Raw genomic sequence first — 20,538 nt, 5'->3', positions numbered from 1 at the left:
TTTAATATATATATATATAGATATATATATAATTATGTACGTATATTCTATATATAATCTATAGTACATATATATATATATATATATATATATATATATATATATATATTTATATACATATATATATAGATATATATATATATATATATATATATTATAGATATATATAGATATATAATGTACTTAATATTATAGATATATATAAGTATATACATTATATACGATAGATATATATATATGTATATATAGATATTAATAGTATATATATATATATATATATATATATATATATGATATATATATATATCTTATATATATATATATATATAATATATATATGTTATAGAATATATATATATATATATCCCTATATATATAATATATATATATATATGGAAACCTATAGAGATAAATTATCGTTTGCGCAGTATACGTAGCAGTAAAAGATGTGATAGGAGACAAGAGTGGAGATGCGCAGTAGAGATGCTAAAAGGGTTTGCGTCGGTGAAAGGATGTTTCAGAATGCTTTCAGATGATTCAACCATATGGAAAGAATGAGGAAAGTGGATGGGTGAAAAGAGTAACAGTTGGTTGCGCTACTTTCAGTGTATTTTACTGCAAGCTAGGGAGACGTCCGGCAACCACCCACATAGCATGTAATATTTCTAAGGCTAACAGACAAGAAGCTGTTGGAAACACTGCCTTTGAAACCAAGTCGCTAATTATATATATATATATATATATATATACTATATATATATATATTTAATATATATTTAAACTATAATATATATATTATATATATATATATATATATATATTATATATTATATATATATACTCCTATATAGTACGTGTCAAAGAACGTATTTACCAAATGAAAAACTAAGGGGACAGTATGAATTTATCTGCGAGTTGTCACGTGTCTTTAATCCAATTGTGAAATTGTGTGTGTGTGTGTGGGGGGGGGGGGGGTAGGATGAGTGCGGAGGGGGATTGGAGGAAGTCGGAGAATAAGACAGGGGAGGGCAAGGTGAGATGGCGTGAAAGAAGTATTCGAAAGGAGAGACCTGGGAAAAAGAGAGAGAGAAAGAGAGACCGCTTGCAGGGTAAAGGTGAGTGGCTCATTATTTTTAGAGGCTCGGAGGAGCTACAATGAACCTTCTGTATAGGCGCATAAATCAGCTCATGTTGTGGAAGTTTTCTGCATAGGGGATCAGGTACGATTTTCAAGTATGAATGTGGCAGTAATTGTCGTCTTGTGTTTTTTGGGAGCTTAATGCAAACTATATATATATATATATATATATATATATATATATATATATATATATATATATATATATATATATATAGTATAGTAAAAAGAGTAGCTTGGCATTGAGAATTGAGCAAGATAAAAACGATCGTGTGAAATTGTAGGAACCTGAGGTTAAATGTTATGGCCAGCGAAGTTCAGTAAACACAAACACAATAGAAAATGGAAAGCAAGTGATAAGACAGAATGAGAACAGTTGCTATCCCCAGAAATTGCAGGAAACGTCTGGTGGCGCAGAGAGAAAAGGGGTGGCCAATTTGCATACGGGAAGCAATTGATTATGCAACAAATTCCGCCCGGGTAAGCTTAAGAAATTTTGGGGAGCCTCTGCCAGAAGGTCGTAAGTTTTAGGGAGGCGGAAATTACTTCGCGAAAATATCGTGGAAAACTAGAAAATTCGGATCCCCTTTTTCCAGGCGTTGCCCGTGATGGAAGCCTCTCTGGGAAAATGCATTATGATAATTCATGGCGTAGCTCTCGCTTTTAGTCGTTTTGCCTTTCTGTTTTTGTTCTTACTACTTTGGACTTTACTTTCTTTCGTGAAAAAAATACGTCATATATATATACATATATAATATATATATATATATATATATTATATATATATATATATATATATATATATCATTCGAGCTACAAATGTCCTTTAATATCTAAATTCATATAAGTACCTGAAAGGGAATTTTTTAGTTGATAATAATTTCGTCCCCCCTTGGGATCGAACACCGTCCAAGTGGACGGGAAAGAAATCAGAACAGACAGTGACGCTATCCAATCAGCCTGTCTGTCCTGATTTCGTTCCCGTCCACTTGGACGGTGGTTCGATCCCATGGGGGGACGAAATTATTATCAACTAAAAAATTCCCCTCGGTACATATATGAAAATATATCAATTCGAGTAGAGCGAATTTAGATATTAAAGGACATTGTAGCTCGAATGATATATAAATGAATCACGGTTCGATGTGATAATTATTCATATATATGTGTATATATATATATATAATAATAATATATATTATATATATATATATATGTATACATACCTTTTCCTTTTAGAAGGGGTTGTGCCAGATCCACCACAAACATCGAGTCACCATCAGATACTATATGGTCCGTTGATTGTATAGGTTACGCAGAAAAAATTTTGTATGTGTATGTAAGTGTGTATGTGTTTGTGTGTGTATGTGTGCGCGCGCGTGCTTAATATTAGTTTCTAGGTACCCGCATTGTTGGTTGCAATCACGAAAAGTGTCTTACATCGATGAAGAGCGACCTCATGTTTGACGTTTCTGTAGTCGTCCGTCTGTCACTCAGATGAATGACTCCTCATTCCGGATATTGCACCACGCTTAATTGAAGTGTTTACGAGCTGTTGCGGAAAGTGGAGCACAACAAAAGCGGGTATTGAATGACCTTTGCCGCGTCGAGTAATTGAAGAGCTGATAAGCCATTCAGAAAAGAAAAAAAGGCAAAGAGAAATGCCATAACAGGGATACAGCGTTATCACCGAGTCAATGTGTCGAGGTTTTTCCAAGAAATGTTCCGGCGACGCGCCCAAGTCTTATCCTCTGGGCTCACTTCTGTACTGAACTTGTACTCTTTAGTAGCGTCTGCTCTATAACATACAAATATAAATATATATATTTAATATATATCTATATATATATATATATATATTTTTATATTATAGTATGCATGCGTGTCTGTGTATACATAGAAAGTTTGTATAGATTGTTTGATAGGTATATGTGTCTGTCTTTAGGTCTGCCTGCTGGCGCGTCTGTTCTGTTTATGGTCCAGTGGTTATCAAACGCGAATTTGCTTGTGTGTGGTGGGGGGGGGGGGGCGGTGGAGGTGCTAACAGCCTTCTGCCAAGCAGACTTAGAATCGGGAGGTTAACACATGATATATATGAGTCTTATCCAATTACCTTCATTCATATATACTACGCATTAAGCTACAAATGTCCTTTAATATCTAATCCACTCTACCTCGGAATTAATATATTTTCATATATGTTGTTGTTGTTGTTTTTGATTAAGCTGACCTTGTGTCAGCACGGGCTCTTGTTCACAGAGCAGACCGTAAAAAATCATATATGTTAACCGAAGGGGAATTTTATTTTTAGTCGATAAGACATTCGACGGATCATGGGCGCGAACCACAGAACAAAGAATTCAGGACGAACGGTGAAGCTCTCTAAACCACACGGCTATGAGACAACGAATTTCTTATCGACTAGAAAAAAATTCCCCTTCGGTTACCGTATATGAAAATATATTAATTCCGAAGTAGAGTGAATCAGATAGTAAAGGACATTTGTAGCTTGATGCGTATGGATAAGTATATTATACCTATATATAATATATATAATATATATGTATACAATTTTGATACCATATGCCTATATTATATTTTATATATTATTAATATATACATTTATAGCATACATATATATATATTATAATATAATATATTTTCTATTATATATATATATTAATTATATATTATTATATAAATATATATATATATATATATATATATATATTAATATAGTATATAGTAATTATTACGTATTTTACATAACGTACACACGGGCGTAGAATCCATTTTCGTCCCGAAGCGAATGTTTAGTCAGCTTCCTCACTATAAAAAACAAAACGTTTCCGCTCGAAAAAATGCCGCTCATATTAGATAATATTCCCTCCATTCTTTTAATAAAGTCCCTTTTTTATATCAACTGAAACCTGACGATTAATGGTGAAGTGAACGCATTGGCGGACGCGCTCATGAACGCACTCATGAACGCACAGGTGAACGCATTCAAAAGGACTCGTCTCACTTATTTTTGCAGTGGAAAGGCATGAACCCTGTCTGTTCGACCATGAATATTTAATTAAAAATAGTCAAAGAATTCTATACCTGGCTTTCAAATATATTTTAAGTCCCTTTGCCACACGCATAGACATAAAGGGGTGCAATTAGCTTTTTTGGAGTAGTCGGAAAATAACTAGCATATTTTTCGGTTGTATTATTTTCAGTATAGATATTCGTTAATTAATTAGCTCGTATGATAGGCTGTTTTTTCACGTACCTGTTTTCCCGCCTTATTTGCCCCTAAATAGTAACTATAGAATAATGGAGTTCCTCATGTAATGGTAAAAATATTATTCAGTATTTATTTTTCTCATATGAATGTACTTTTAGTTGTTATTTTGTTAGTTCAGAACGATTTTGTTAGTTCAGAACGATGACGTCATAAATGCGATCACATTTTTACTTAACATTATTACCCTTCACATTTTTTTTACTTCGTTTAACCATATATCGAATGCACAGCTTTTAATTTAAAACCTTTTCAAGTTAAAAGTAGTGAACCAACTTTGCATCCTGACTCAGCAATAATTCTTAGCTCATTAAAGATACAAGAAATTACTTTATTATTAAAGATATATATACATATATATATAAATATATAGTCACCCACCACTCTTCCCTATTAGAACTAGTAGGCAGTTTTGAGTCACCGAATATTGATATAAAATGTCTTTCAATAAATTGAACTACCTTTATGATAAGAACCTGTGCACACTTGAAATATTCATAAGATACTGTGCACCTAACCTCGAACAGCATATGTAATACAAGAGAACATAATAGACTTCAAGGTTCACACAATACAATATGTACTGATGGTTCCAAACATTCCTCAGGTTCGGGATTTGCATCTATATCACTCAACAAAGCATTCCAATTTTCCTTGCCTAACAATGCTTCTGTTTTCATAGCAGAATTATATGCAATGGGATCAACCATTGAATTTTTTAAAGTTCTACCATTGCAGAAATATGTCATTTTTAGCGACCGGAAGTGTTATAGAAGCCCTTCAGAATTATAGTCCAAAAATTTATATAACGAAGGTAAAAATGCAGAAATTTGTTGAATTACTGTCCATGTAGGGAAGGACATTAAGAAGCGGATAACGTATCCAAAACTGCAACTGTTATGACAAGGCCACATGTAGGTGTTCATATTATTGATTATATAACATCTGTAAAACACATTTTAAGCAGGAAACAGCAAAACATATGAAACAGTGAACATGACAGTAATAATGAAAACAAATCAACCCGCCCAGTGTAGGAATACAGAATTCGTCATATGAAAAAGACTGACACAGGTCGAGTAATTGAGAGTCCTCGCAGAATTGTTCTCTCTCGTTTGAACCGTAGTAGTAGTAGCCATAGATATATAGATATATTTATGATAATAGCCCACATGACCGCAGTCCCTATATACGCGAATGTCGAATAATACTAAGAGATACAAATGTTTCGTGTGAATGCCCAAAATATAATCGGCAATTTGGTAAGTTTATAGATTTTTTATCAGATTCCCCATCATTTTCAGTTACGTGCCTCATTTATGAACTGTTTAAGGAGCTCTAATTTGATATGTAAAATCGGAACGTTATCATTAATAAAGGAAAATCCCTCCGGCCAACCCGGTAAAAGCTGAATAAATTAGCTCTGTGGTCTGGTTAAATTACTTAGTAATAATAAACCGCTTGTATCCAGTTGAATGATTTATGAAACTTGTGCCAGTTGATCTATTTAACCAGCTTGAGGGAACGTTCTGGCATTTCCTAGTTCATAATGGTAAATAAATGCTGGTACTTTTACCTTCCTGGACATTAACTTTTAGTTTCGGTTAAGGAAAATTGATATACACTGTTTCCAGATATCAATACTTTTTTTCTCTCTCTCTCTTTCTCCGAGACGAGGTGACTCCTTTCCCTTTTTCAGCTGGTATTTTACGTATAATAATTGCTCAGTGTCAAAGGAAGCAGATACGTTTTATGGAATAGGATGTCTGGTGGGGCGAGGCGGCCTTGCAATAGCTGGTTATAGATGCTGTAGAAACAACTTTGAAACAGATGAGTCTTTAGTAAGCTCGAGGATACGTCCAGTGGAGAAGTTAATGGTGTTGTGTATACGTCTGTGAAAGGTCGACAGTCTGCTCTTGAGCCTTTCTTTTCCTTTATACGAAAGAGATGGTTCTGTGGAAAATTTTGCAAAGTTCATCATATGTACACAAACACGCATACATACACACAGATATATATATATATTATATATATATATATATATATATATATATATATATATACGTATAAATCGTATAAATAACCTTAAGCAGGTTCCCACATTCTTCCTTAAGCTTAGGATTCATATTCATAGATATAACTCATGCTCAGGACGTGTGTGTGTGTATATATTTATATATACATGCATGTATGTAAATGTCTGTATACGTATATTATTGCCGATTTTATAACGCCGATTGGCATGTATGTCTGAGATTTGCATATTTTGCATGACATTGATTTCAATAAGGAAAATTGATATTAGAATATGATGAAACGTCTAGGTTGCGTAAACTTCGTCATTGGGCGATGTGAAACTCACATCGCTGGTAATTTTGAAATCGTAATTAGTGTTAAATTCTCTTGCCGTTAATTCGGCACGGGCTCTTGCTTCATGAATAGTCAATAGGTTTCGAAATTCACTAAATAGCGCTCTCAACTGATCAGTGCCGGAGGGGCCCTGATTCCTCCATCCGGAATATGTCCGTGGATGTCACGGGGGTGAGAGACTGTACTCGAGTGTTACTCCGGCGGGACGTGACTTCAAAGCGAGGCGGAGGATCCTCCCCTGATTAGTCTGGGGAATTCAGGTGCATAGCTTCGGGGATTTTTCTCTGCCAAAGCTTTAGTTTTTTCTTCTTCTTCTTCTCTCTCCCTCTCTCTCTCTCTCGTTGGTATCGTTTTGCAGGGTAAGTTTTCTTTCCTTTTTAGCTCTTCCCCCCCCCCCCCGAATTCTTGCCTTTTTACTTTCTCTTGTGGCATTTTTAGAGCATTTTTTTCGTAAGACATTTTGCATCTTTGCTTTATTCCGTTTGTTAATTTTTCACTCTCTGATCTGCCTATGATTCCTTTGCTCTCTTCATTTCATATGTTTATTTCTCTCTCTCTCTCTCTCTCTCTCTTGGAACGTTCCTCGTTTTCCTTATTCCTTTAGCTCTCCATTCGTTAGCAATCTATACACCTTCTCTCTCATTTCCACTCTCGTGTCGGGGACGAGACTTTTCTTATTGATCCCCGATGATGGTCAAGTATATTCAGAAAGGTTTTCGCCTTGTCATAGTGTGGGGATGTTACAAAATCCGGTTTCCTTTGGGACGTGCGCCGCCAGTCACAGAAAAAGAGATTCATGTATGGATTATTTTCAGCATGTATCTTCGATTGAAGGCTGCAAGCCCCATTTCTCGTCTCTGGGATGTTCATGGTCGTTAAGTGAGCGCGGCATTATTCGGTATTTCTTGGTGCACACCCATCCAAACGCTAACCGGTCCCAACGCTGCGTAAATTCGCTGATTGGATGATCAATCGTATAGCAAATGTATGATGACCCTTCAAATGAAGTTAGCGGCGATATTAGTTTACATGAGGGATAACCATTATCTTTTTAAGGCGGAGAAACCGATATTCGTTTGACTTGCATAAGACAAAGCCCGTTCGTAACAAACGCTGAGGAAGTGGGAAATCCCACATTCTAAAAGTGCATGGGATGAAGGTCTGATCTAACCGGTTGACCCTCGAGTTCGTGACTTCCGCTCCATAAGACGATTCACCGTAGGTACGGGGTAATCCTCTCAAAAGGCCAGTATTGCCGGTATCATAAAAGTCGGCAGTCGGTATCCTTTGCGGGATACATCGGTTTTTAACCGTCTTGCCGTTCTCTTAGGGGCGGGAAATGGGAAAATGACAACGACCATAATCAATTGGGTAACATGTTTCTGTGTCGGGTGCTCGGGCTGGAGGGGAATGCAGTGTCAACGGCCAATAGGATTTTCTATGCTGCGTCCTCCTGGTTTATTCAAAAAGTGAAGTAACTTTTTTATGATTAACCTCTACGTAGATTAATATATATATATATATATATATATATATATATATATATATTTATATATATATATATTTATATATATATATATATATATATATATATATATATATATATATGGGGATACAATCCACAATGAAGTAAATTCCTCTTGTAGAGGAATTTACTTCATTGTGGATTGTATCCCCATTTACTTAGAGGTACGACATAGTACCTGGCTTCTGCATATATATATATATATATATATACTATATATATATATATATATATATATATATATATATATATGTGTGTGTGTGTGTGTGTGTGTGTGTGTGTGTGTGTTTTACAGGCAGATAGCGAAACCAGGCATTTCGCGAACTGCCTGAAAGTTCAGGCAGTTAGAGAAATTCGCTTATGGACATTTGATCCCCCAGGGGCTAGTACTAATTAGACACGGCGAAATACATTTGACCCCCCCAGGGACTAGAACTAAACACAGCAAAACAGTGTTGGTGAGTCACTGTTTTGCCGTATCAACTACTAGCCCCTGGGGGATTAAATGTCCCTAAGCGCATTTCGCTATCTGCCTGAAATTTCAGGCAGCTCGCGAAATGCCTAGTTCATTATTTGCCTGTTACACAAGCACACACACACACCACACACACACACACAATATTTGCTTATATAAAACTTTATTTTAATTGATTTCCTTTTAATCCTATTTTTTACGATGTAAGTGAATTAACATTTTATTATTTAATGTACACTTTTCCTGGTACCTTTTTACGGTGTCGTTAATTTTCGTTGTATATTTTATTAGTTTTAACATGTTGACGATATCTTCAAATTCCGTCGTATATTTCATTATTTTTAATCATGTTAACATACTAATTACCCAATTTCCTTTCTTCTTCCTTCCATCGCACGTTCCGTATTGTGGAAATGCTTCTGAGGACTAATGTCTGTTGTTCTGTTTATGTCGTCTTAATTACCCTAAATACAGAGCCATTGTTCTTTTTGTATTATGTTCTATTTCATTTTGTATGTTTTTGTATTGCTCTTTTGTTGAAATCGATATTCATTTTATTTCATCCATTATTTTTGGGGCTTTCCATTTGTACCTTCCATCGCAAGTTTTTTCAGTACTGAACGATTTCAATTTGAACTTTGACGCCGGTAACAACATCCTATTGCATAAAATGGCTGGGAAATCTGTACAAATAGTGCCAATGAATGTTTGGATGTCTTTCCCAAGTGGATTGTATTTTATCTCGAACAGAATCCATTTCTCTCTCTCTCTCTCTCTCTCTCTCTCTCTCTCTCTCTATATATATATATATATATATATATATATATATATATATATATATAGATATATATATATATATATATGTATGGTATATATATATAATATATATATATATATATATATATTAGATATAGATATAGAAATATATATATATATATATATATATATATATATATATATATGAATTACTATAACATCACCGTAATTCATATGGATGCACTAACCTACAAATATCCTTTAATATCCAATTCGCTTTACCTCGGAATTATTATATTTTCATTATGTTAACCGAAGGGGAATTTTTTAGTTGACAATAATTTCGTCTCTCGTGGAATTCGAACCAGCGCACAGAGGAGAAATCCGGACTTCAGTGACTTCTTTACCTACTTGTATTTATTATCAACTAACAAATTCCCCTTCGTTTGACATATATGAGAATATCTTAATTCCGAGGTAGAGGGAATTGGATATTAAAAGACTTGTAGTTTAATGTGTGTGTATATATATATATATATATATATATATATATATATATATATATATATATATATACATATATATATATATATACATATACATATATATATATACACATATACATATACATACATATATATATATATATATATATATGTGTGTGTGTGTGTGTGTGTGTGTGTGTGTGTATGTGTGTGTGTGTGTGTTTGTGTGGATAAATTTTTCTGTTAAAGCAGGATATATCTCAAATAGAAAAGGTCCATTAAAACACTCTGGTTTAAAGTTAAGGACTATATTTCAGTGGACTGTCTACCACCATTATCAAGTAGTGAATGGCAGAAGGGGTTACATGGTTGAAAATATATAGTGGGAGATATGCCCTTAGGGGATGCCTGGGGCCACCGCTATGCCGACGTTGTTTCTGTTAATTGTCTCAATCCGCTTCATCTTCCTAAAGGTATCACCTAAGGGGATATCTCCCTCTATCTATTTTCACCAATCCAACTCCTGTCATTCCCTACTTGATATGAGTGGAAGTTAGTCCACTGAAATGTAGGCCTTAGCTTTAAACCAAGAAAGTTTAATGGGCCTTTTATACTTATATATATACTTTTTAGTTAGAGGTGAGACCCACTGGCAATAACTGTGGAATCTGCTGCCTTGCAGTCTTACTTTTTAGTCAAAGACGAGACCCACTGCCATAACTGTGGAAAACTCTGCATGCTGCTGGACTAGACTTTTTAGTCAGAGGCGAGACCCACATCCAATAACTGTGGAATCTGCTGCCTTGCAGTCTTACTTTTTAGTCAAAGACGAGACCCACTGCCAATAACTGTGGAATCTGCTTCCTTGCAGTCTTACTTTTTAGTCAAAGACGAGACCCACTGCCATTAACTGTGGAAACTGCTGCCATGCAAGAGGACTTTTTAGTCAAAGGCGAGACCCACCGCCAATAACTGTGGAATCTGCTTCCTTGCAGGTGGACTGTTTAGTCAGAGTCGAGACACACTGCCAATAACTGTGGAATCTGCTGCCTTACAGTCTTACTTTTTAGTCAAAGATGAGACCCACTGCCATTAACTGTGGAAACTGCTTCCTTGCAGTCTTACTTTTTAGTCAAAGACGAGACCCACTGCCATTAACTGTGGAAACTGTTGCCATGCAAGAGGACTTTTTAGTCAGAGGCGAGGCTCACCTCCAATAACTGTGGCTGATGACAGCATGATCATGCGGTCGCAAAAACCCCTTTGCCAAATAATAAACCATGCCTCGTGTGATTAAGGCAGTGGAGAAGGTGCACCAGGCAACCGACCCCTTCATGTATGATATGAATATAGATATTTATTTATGTATATAATCCATTTATATATACATGTTACATAATGTATTTACATACGTACAATCATCCATCTATATCTATCCTCATCATGCATGGTTTATTTCTTTATCTGTCTGTGCCTCTCCACCTCTGATCATTAATCTGCCCAACTTTTAACTCACCCCCCCCCCCCCCCCCCCCCCCCCCCTCAACCGCATGTAGCCGTCCTCCAAGTACTTCACTTCCATATCCCAAGCCCTTATCTGCCCCTTCCCTCCTCCCCCTTCCTGAGACTCTACCTTCATCCCACAAACCTTACCCCTTCCCCCTCCAGACTAAACCCTTATCCCATTGCAATAGCCATCCCAAGCCTCTTCCCCACCCTCTCCCTCTCCCACTCCCACTCCCCACCCCCTACCCTCGGGACCAGCCTAACGGAATTGACAACGCTGCTTTCCTTGTTACCATTGGATACAATCGGAGCCCAGTTGGCTCAATTGAAGAATTTGAACATTGTTAGGCAGTGTTCAGTGGCTGGGAGATTCCGAACTGATAAGAGAGCCGTTCATTATTTTCGGGAGCTAGATTTGTTCCTTGTTTGTTTCGTGTTATTTGTTCTCATTCGAGGGATTTTGAAAGATATTTTTATTTGCTTTTTATCACGGCTTAGGTTGTGATGATAATGGTGATAGTTATTATATTTTAAGAAAGTGTCAGACGCATGGAAATTCTTGACATGTAATTTATCTTAAAATATATATTTTACATACATCTGTGATAAATATACATTGGTGCCTGTTTCATAATATTATATATATATATATATATATATATATTATATATAATATATATATACATATATATACATAAATATATTGTTATGTAATTATAACCTACACTTATAAAGTTTTTATTTCATCAAAAATATTAAGCCACAGATACACCCTCAATGTCGATTTTACATCACGAAGAGAATGACTTATACCTGGCCAGGATTAGAACGTATGGCTTATGGGTTGACTGATAAAGACGACAAATGTATATATATATATATATATATATATATATATATATATATATATATATATATATATATATTCATCTATTAGAATCCATGGCTTATGGGTTTGATTGATAAAGAGACGACAGATATTTATACATTATATGAATACGTAAAAATGTATGTATTATATACATAGTATATGTATATATAAGATTATTTATACATAATACATATACATACGCCTACTATATATAATTATATATATATATATATATATATATATATATCATATATATATATATATATTATAAGGCTTTAATTGCTAAAGTCAAATCAATGCTAGTATACGTCTTTGCCTCTTATGACCGTGTAAAGAGAATGTGCGTTATGAAAAAGGGCCAGGATTCCATACTTTTGGAGTAGCCTGGATCGTGTAATAGTGTAATTCCGTTTATACTTTATGTAATGGGGTTATCCATACGCAGTTTATTGTTATTGTATGAAGAACGTTATTACATGCATATGGAGTAAGACATAGAAAATCATTAAATTACTTAGCTAGGTATCATATTATAGAAACCCCATAGTTATATATAGGATATAGATATATGTTAGTATATATATTATATAGATCTATATAATATGTTTACTATATATATTAAATTATTATATATAATTATTATAATATTATAATATATATATATATATTATGTGTGTGTGTGTGTGTGTGTGTGTGTGTGTGTGTGCGTCTGTGTGTGTGTGTTGATTGTTATATGTGTGTGTGTCTGTCGTGTCTTCAATCGATGTCTTTAGTAGGTGTGTTCTGTGTGTCTGGCAGATCAGATATATTGATCTTATAAATCTATCTGTCTATATATAAAGCATTTTTATTTATATATATATATATATATTATAGTATATATATTATATATATATATATATATATATATATATATGTATATATATATAAATGTATATATACGATTTATATACACATATATATACATTTGTTTATATAATTTATATATATATTATATATATATACATTTACATATACATATACATATACGTATGTACATACATATATGTAGATGAATCACTGTCTCGCCTTATTTAATACTAACCCCTCGGTAATCAAATGTTCGTAAGTGAATTGGTGATGTCACTAATTCCCTGAAAATTTCAGGGATTTCGTGAATGGATTCAGTCTTTCTGTAGCCTACGTATAGTATACGTACATACATACATAGATAGACATACGTGTGCCCAAATAGATAGACTTACGTTTCTAACTATGCACAGAATGATTGTGACGTCTCCACCCAGACGGAGAATTGAACAATGTTGAACCCAAGGATCACTGACGTTTAAACATAGCTCCCAAGCACCTGCCTGCACTCGGTGCAGAACAATCAAGCTTAATTGATCCTGCAATTGGACTAGCAATTTCATAGTGGGATAGACTCAGCGGTTGCTGCTGCTCATACGCGGTGCGACATGTCCCGTTTCCTCGTCGGAGTTTTGCGAGCGGTTCCTGTTGGCTTTCGGTAATGCCTCGTTGTCGTGATAGCCATTCCAATCTAATTACTTTAAACAGTTATTCTCAATTCAGAAATAGATGATATAACTTTCTAAAGTCTGCGAAATCATGTCTTTACACGTTAGTTTCGTTAAGATATTTTTAGATATATTTTTCTTGTATTTAATGGTGTCCATTCAATCAAAATAATCGCGCACTGACTAATTGCTTATCTAGTAATTCATTCAGGGGCTTTTTATACGTGGTAATTGGTCATAAGTGTTTTTAATGGTAGTCTTAATTCACTCAGTTCTCACATATGGAAGTTTAATCATCTTTGTTTTTACCATGGGAAGCGTTGTATTTTTATGTTTGTATCTAAGGAAGCGTAACTACGCATGTATTTGAATGTGTGTTTTATGAGTAAATATACACCACATACATACCTTATATATTTATATAGAGCCATAAACCCGAGATCGATCCCGGTCGGGAAAAAACAACTTCGACGATCTATTTGTTATGAAAAAAAAATGTAGATATGTCAACGAAACCGTTCAGGATTCACTTCATATACTGTATATGTAAATGTGTAAGTATATATATATATATAGTATTATATATAATATATATATATTATTATATTATATATATATATATATATATATATATATTATATTAATATGATATATCATATATATACTACTATAATGGTTTTTTTTTTTTTGTTTTTTTTGTTTTAGTATAATATATATGATATATATATATATATATATATATATATATATATATATATATATATATCTATATGAGAAATATCTAGTGTCAGTTAGATAAACGTTTAAGAGACATATACAAAGTAATGAAACGACTGTTCTACGTAGTTCCCGTTCGTTGTTAATGGTACAGTTCTTCATGATCAAGTCCCACCTACTAGACGATCAAGTCCCACCTACTAGACGCGCACGAACGTCAAGGCTGGAGGAGGAGGAGGAGGAGGAGGAGGAGGAGGTCGATGTGTCCTCGCAGTTCTCGGTTGCTTTTAGAAAAGAGCCTTCTGGATGAGGGGGAATTCCAGCGTGGCGGTGACAACCATTTCCATATTAACCAAGCCGATATTCAGTCGATAGATGCTCTTGACCACCGGAGCCCCGCCTTCCAGTCTCTCTCTCTCTCTCTCTCCTCTCTCTCTCTCTCTCTCTCTCTCTCTCTCTCTCCTTTTCTTACTAGTCTCTCTGCGTTTTTAATAGTGTCCTGTCGACAAAATCATTAGGACACTGATCCTTGTAAATCCTTGTAACTCTCTCTAGTTTTTTTTACTAGTCTCCTCTCTCTCTCTCTCTCTCTCTCTCTCTCTCTCTCTCTCTCTCTCTCTCTCTTTAGTAACACCTACAAGACGAGCATCCCCCACATTTTATACATGTGACCATTACCTCGGCAGACGGACGGTGGCTGCGTTTAACGTAAGGGGCGTACTCAGAAAATATTCACTTCGCCATACGCCGTCTAATAAGCCTGTCAATATCTGTCAAAGTGCCGTCATGCCGGCGATGTAGCCCATCGCAGGGCCATCATCGGGTACGCTAGGACGTCCCTTTTCTGCATAAAGGGGAATGGGATGAGAATGGGATGAGAAATGGTATAGGGGCGCTGACCGGAATGGATGAGAAGGATGACGGCGGAAGGGGACGGAGGTGCTGTCAAAGAGAGAGAAGAGAGAGAGAGAGAGAGACATGTAGCCAATAACTGAAATTCGATAGACACGAGAAAGATGAAGACTTATAGACAGAAAGAGGGAAAGAGGGATACATAGTACTTGAATACATTCATACATACATGTTTATATGTATAACTGAATCACGAAAGTTTGGAACGTGATAAATCCATAAATAAAGGTATAAGCCACAAAGGAAAGATGAGCAACGGAGTTTCTGCAAAATCTTTCGACTCAATACCTTTACTTAGCTAAGTAAAGGACGTTGAGTCGAAAGATCTTGCAGAAACGCCGTTGTTTATCTTTCCTTCGTGGCTTATACCTTTATTTATACATGTTTATATATATACTAATATATATACATATGTAAAAATACATGCATACATACACACAAAGTCTGAAGAATGCTAAGATCGAGAGAAAGAGAGTGAGAGTGAAACCAGCAGAATAATTCAGACGCTTCGTTTTCTGGTCCCACAACAACGTTTTGGCAGCTGCGTGCCATCGTCAGCGAATCCCCAAGGGACCCGCACAGGACTTGTAGGGGTGCCTCGGTAGATATTCCTTTGACGACGTTTGGTTTCCTCCTCCTCCTCCTCCTGTGAATCATCAGCAGCCTCTGTCTCCTCCACCTTCTCATTTCTCTCGGTTTTACTTCATTCGTAGTGAATTCAAATACTGCTTACCCCTTTCCTCAGATCATCGGCCGATGGGATTGTTGCCTAATGAAAGTTTTCTTGTTTACCATAAATTTACCTTTTGTAATTATTACTTCTTCCCACGAAGTTAGAAAGAAGTTATGTTTAAACCAATGTTTGTACGTGTGTGTGTTTTTATTATTATTATTATTATTATTATTTTAGTGTTTGCCAGGTATCTTATGAATGGTAGAACGGTTCCTAATGAAGTATAATAATTATGTTCAGTAGATGACCTCGAGTTGGTTAACGTTGGATATATGTTGACTCACAGTTTACGTTACAATCCATACATAATCTCGCCCATTTTTGTGGGATTATCTTTTCACTGTAAGCCTTGAAACTCAAAATAAAATCAAAATTTGGAAGTGGGAATATTAAACGAACATTATTGACATTGTAAAACTTTCTATAGATCCGAGAAACGGGACCAGTAGACATTAGATTCAGCCTATCCAGCAAAAAGGGGAAAAAGTGCTTAAACTTGATTCAACTCGAGAGAGTTGTTTTATTCCAACACAGTAATACTGTATGAGAATGATGTAGATGTGACCAAATGAAATGAAAGTCTTTTTTGCAGGTCTGTGTTTGTAGAGTGATTAGATCTTGACCTTGGCCGTCCAACCCAGCTTGAGTTCGAATCGCATCTGCAGTGGGGAATTTATCCTTCCATATTATTTCCCATTTCTGATTCCGACGTAAATAAATTATATCCACGGAAGATGGAAATTCACCGGATATGTAGATCATGTAGTTATTATAGTGAATATATATATATATATATATATATATAATATATATATATATATATGAAATATATATACTCCTATTTAATATATTGTCACTGGTGAGTCCACGTACAAGTTATGATTCCATATTGATCTAGTCTTCGACGGTGGTTTTCACATCCCTTAGTGTATGTCGACACGTACTACAAAGCCCTGATGGGAGGGGTGACAACATTCTTCAGTAACCCAGGTACCTGGGGTCCGTCTCTGATGAAAAGACGATTGTACATACACATGACCATATATGTATATCTATGTATATTATATATATATATATTAATATATATATATATATATATATATATATATATTATATATATATATATATTTGTGTTAGTGTCTGTGTGTACGTTCTTTTTCAAAGACCATCTGTTAATAAAAATCTGATGGCATTACTTATCTCGGCTCAGAGGCGACCAAAAATAACAAGGGTCAATGGCACAATGCTGCCGGAAACCCCGAAGAAAATGCGGATAGTAGAATTGTGTGGGAACACGGAAGCACCCAAGTTCCAGAGCGAGCAGGAAAAATGCGAGAGAGAAGAGAGAGAGAGAGAGAGAGAGAGAGAGAGAGAGAGAAAGAAAGGTTGAGTTATTGATGGATCGAATGGTCTTTCGATTCAAGTCTGTCGGTGAGCGAGGAAAAGACATGAATCCTGCACCCCCAGATTTCATATTCATATTCCAAATATGGATCTGTACAAAATATCACTAAGCTCGAAAGACTTGGAGAAAAAAAAAATTGTATTTTACCGTTTCTAAACGAAGCATTTCTTCTCTTCCGTAAATCCGATTTCCTAACTGGAAATGTGTCGATTTCATTCCAAAGTGTTATTATTAGCTCGATGGTTTAGCGTGACTGATTCCTCCTTTATATTTTTCATGTAATTTTTTTTTTTTTTTTTTTTTTTGGCTGTTTTATTAACTTTGAGTGTTACGACCACACGCTGAGCAATTATTTTTTTCCGTATTCTGTTCCTTCCCCGCTTAATGTACTTCTTTTTATTAGCAGGCTACATAAGATGAAACGGGTGCCGGTCCATATGACAGCATGTAGAAAGAAAACACAAACGTGTAAGGTTTACGCGCATAGAACTTTACCCGTCATTCCTCCAAGCTCTCATTTTTCAGGAGGTGTTTTTGTTTTCTTTTCTTCTCATCTGTTTCTTCCCTCCTCTTCCGAGTTTCTGTTTTCTTCCAACCGCTCCTGTTTTCTATTCTCTCGCCAAATTTCGACCCAATATATTTCGTCCTACCCTTTCCGTGTTTTTCGTCCCCGGATCCTTTTCTCGTTTTTCTTCTCAGAATTTCTCGTTTTTCTTTTTTCCTCTTTTTGTTCGTTGATTGTTTTGATCTCCACCGTTTTTTGTTTTCCTCTGGTCTTACCATGTTTCTTTATCGTTTCTCTTTTCTTCACGCCTTTTATCATTCCTTTTTCTTCCCCTTTTTCCTATATTCTTTTGTTTCCAGTTATGGATTCTCTTGTCTTTCGATTTTTTCGTGATTGCTTTTTGTTTCCTCTTTATTTAGTTTATTTATTCACTCTATTATATATCGAGTTTCCTTTTATTTTCGCATTTTAGTCTTTTCCCAGCTTTTACTACATTTCTCTCTCGTTTCTCTTGCCGTAACACGTTTTCTCGTATATTTTTCTTCCAGTTTTTATTATTATTATTATTATTTTTTTTTTTTTTTATTTTTTTACTTTTTGTTTTTTTACAATATCTGTTTTTCCCACCTTTCCATCCGGGCTGAACAAATAAAAGGTGTAAAATGCAAATTGAAGTAATAAAGTACTACAAAAGAATGTTTTTTTTAATGGTATTTTGCGTATGTGTTATATTTATTGTTTTTTTATACACAGTTTGTAAGGATGAAACAACTGCGAGAGAATGACATTCTTCATGGTCCGTATCAGTAAATAACTCATTCTATTGTTCCGCCATTATGGTATACATGTTTTTGTCTTCATTGTTTATGCTATAGTAGTCAGTTCATTTACGTGCACATCTTTAAGAATGGAATCCTGGAACTACAAGAGAATGACATTCTTCATTCTCTACCTCCTTGTGATCAGTCTTCCATGTAAAATACTGTCATTTGCATATACATTTTGTTTTACATTTTTTACATATTTGCCAATGACTTTTTCAGGTGCGCATTTGGGAATGACAAGATTGCAAACAAATCCATTCTTCAATGTCCGCGTAGGAGATAATCATCATTTTCAGGTATCGCGGCATTTTATCACACCTCTTTATCTCACTTCCTGTGATATGAAAATCTTCGACGCTGACGTAAGGTTGGTTATGACGCAAATTCTACCTGACTCTCATTCATGTTGGAGTAGGAGGATAAAGATTAAGTTTTTTTTTCACACCTTCGTGAACTATTTTTATGGGTGTTCTATAGTTTTTAAGGTTAATTCATCTTTTTTGTCACATTGTCCTAATGTTTTTGGTTAATTTACCTTCTTCCGCCCATTTAGCGTGGATTAAGAGGCAAAGAATGAGTATTATTTTCAAGGATCGTCCACTATTTTTTTTTGCCATTCATTTATGTAATAGTATAAGTAAAATAAATATTAAACGAAATGTACCCAAACTCTTATTAACAACTTGAAAAAGAATTACAGGGTAAGGAACAATAAAGGTAATTTTTTTACTAAATTGTTTTAACATTCCTTTCATCAACCAGTGTTTTTATTATCTTTATTGTTTAAATTTTAACGTTTTCCTGTTATATTTGTTCTTTACACTATGACGAGTGATTGCGTGTAACGAGACTTACAAACGAAGGCTTGCCCTGAAAGGTAAGTGGTATTTTAGTTATATATAGATAATCCAACGAGAAGAGAAATTACATAGTAGTCTTCCCCCGTCAAAATTTTAACAAGATTTTTACAGGTGCGAGCTCGCATTTCTCAATTTCATCAGGCTTTCTGTCTGTCCAGGTATGCTTTGCCTTAATTATTTCTTGCGGCCTCTTTCTAAAAATGTGTAGGTGACCCTTTTTTTTTCTCTCTCTCTCTCTACTCTCTCTCTCTCTCTCACACTCTCTCTCTCTCTCTCTCTCTCTCTCTCTCTCTCTCTGCGTGTTTTGCCCCACTCTCACCTTCAAGTGTATTTAGGAAAATTTTGAATTTTCTCTCAATATACTATGTTGGTTTCCTTTCTCTTTTTATCCCATGGTTAAGCAATATCATTCTTTCTCTCTCTCTCTCTCTCTCTCTCTCTCTCTCTCTCTCTCTCTCTCTCTCTCCCTAATGAAGATTACCACTATGCCAATTAAGTCAAGAACTCTACAATTGCATCTAGTTTGTATTAGGGTATTTGCCTTCGAGAAAGCAAAAAGGAAAGGAGAGGAAGGAAGAACGTAGTAATGAAATGAGTTTTTTTTTTTCCTCTTCTTCTGCATGGGAAAGGGGTTCAGATGTCACAGAAGC

The 20,538-nt window shown here is 35.1% G+C and overlaps 1 long non-coding RNA gene across 2 annotated transcripts in view; it reads left to right on the top strand.

Moving 5' to 3' along the window:
* The window catches only part of LOC135197003 (uncharacterized), a 900,249-nt gene extending 880,510 nt beyond the window's left edge, over nt 1-19,739 (top strand). For both annotated transcript variants that reach the window (XR_010310528.1, XR_010310527.1), the window contains one exon: nt 19,248-19,739. This is a non-coding gene — a long non-coding RNA (uncharacterized LOC135197003). The remainder of the gene's footprint in view (nt 1-19,247) is intronic.
* The last annotated feature ends 799 nt before the right edge of the window (nt 19,740-20,538 follow it).

This window comes from Macrobrachium nipponense, chromosome 18 (genome assembly GCF_015104395.2).
Source record: "Macrobrachium nipponense isolate FS-2020 chromosome 18, ASM1510439v2, whole genome shotgun sequence".
Taxonomy (NCBI): Eukaryota; Metazoa; Arthropoda; class Malacostraca; order Decapoda; family Palaemonidae; genus Macrobrachium; species Macrobrachium nipponense.
Note: the sequence above shows the minus strand (reverse complement) of the source record. Positions and strands in the feature narration are given on the sequence as shown.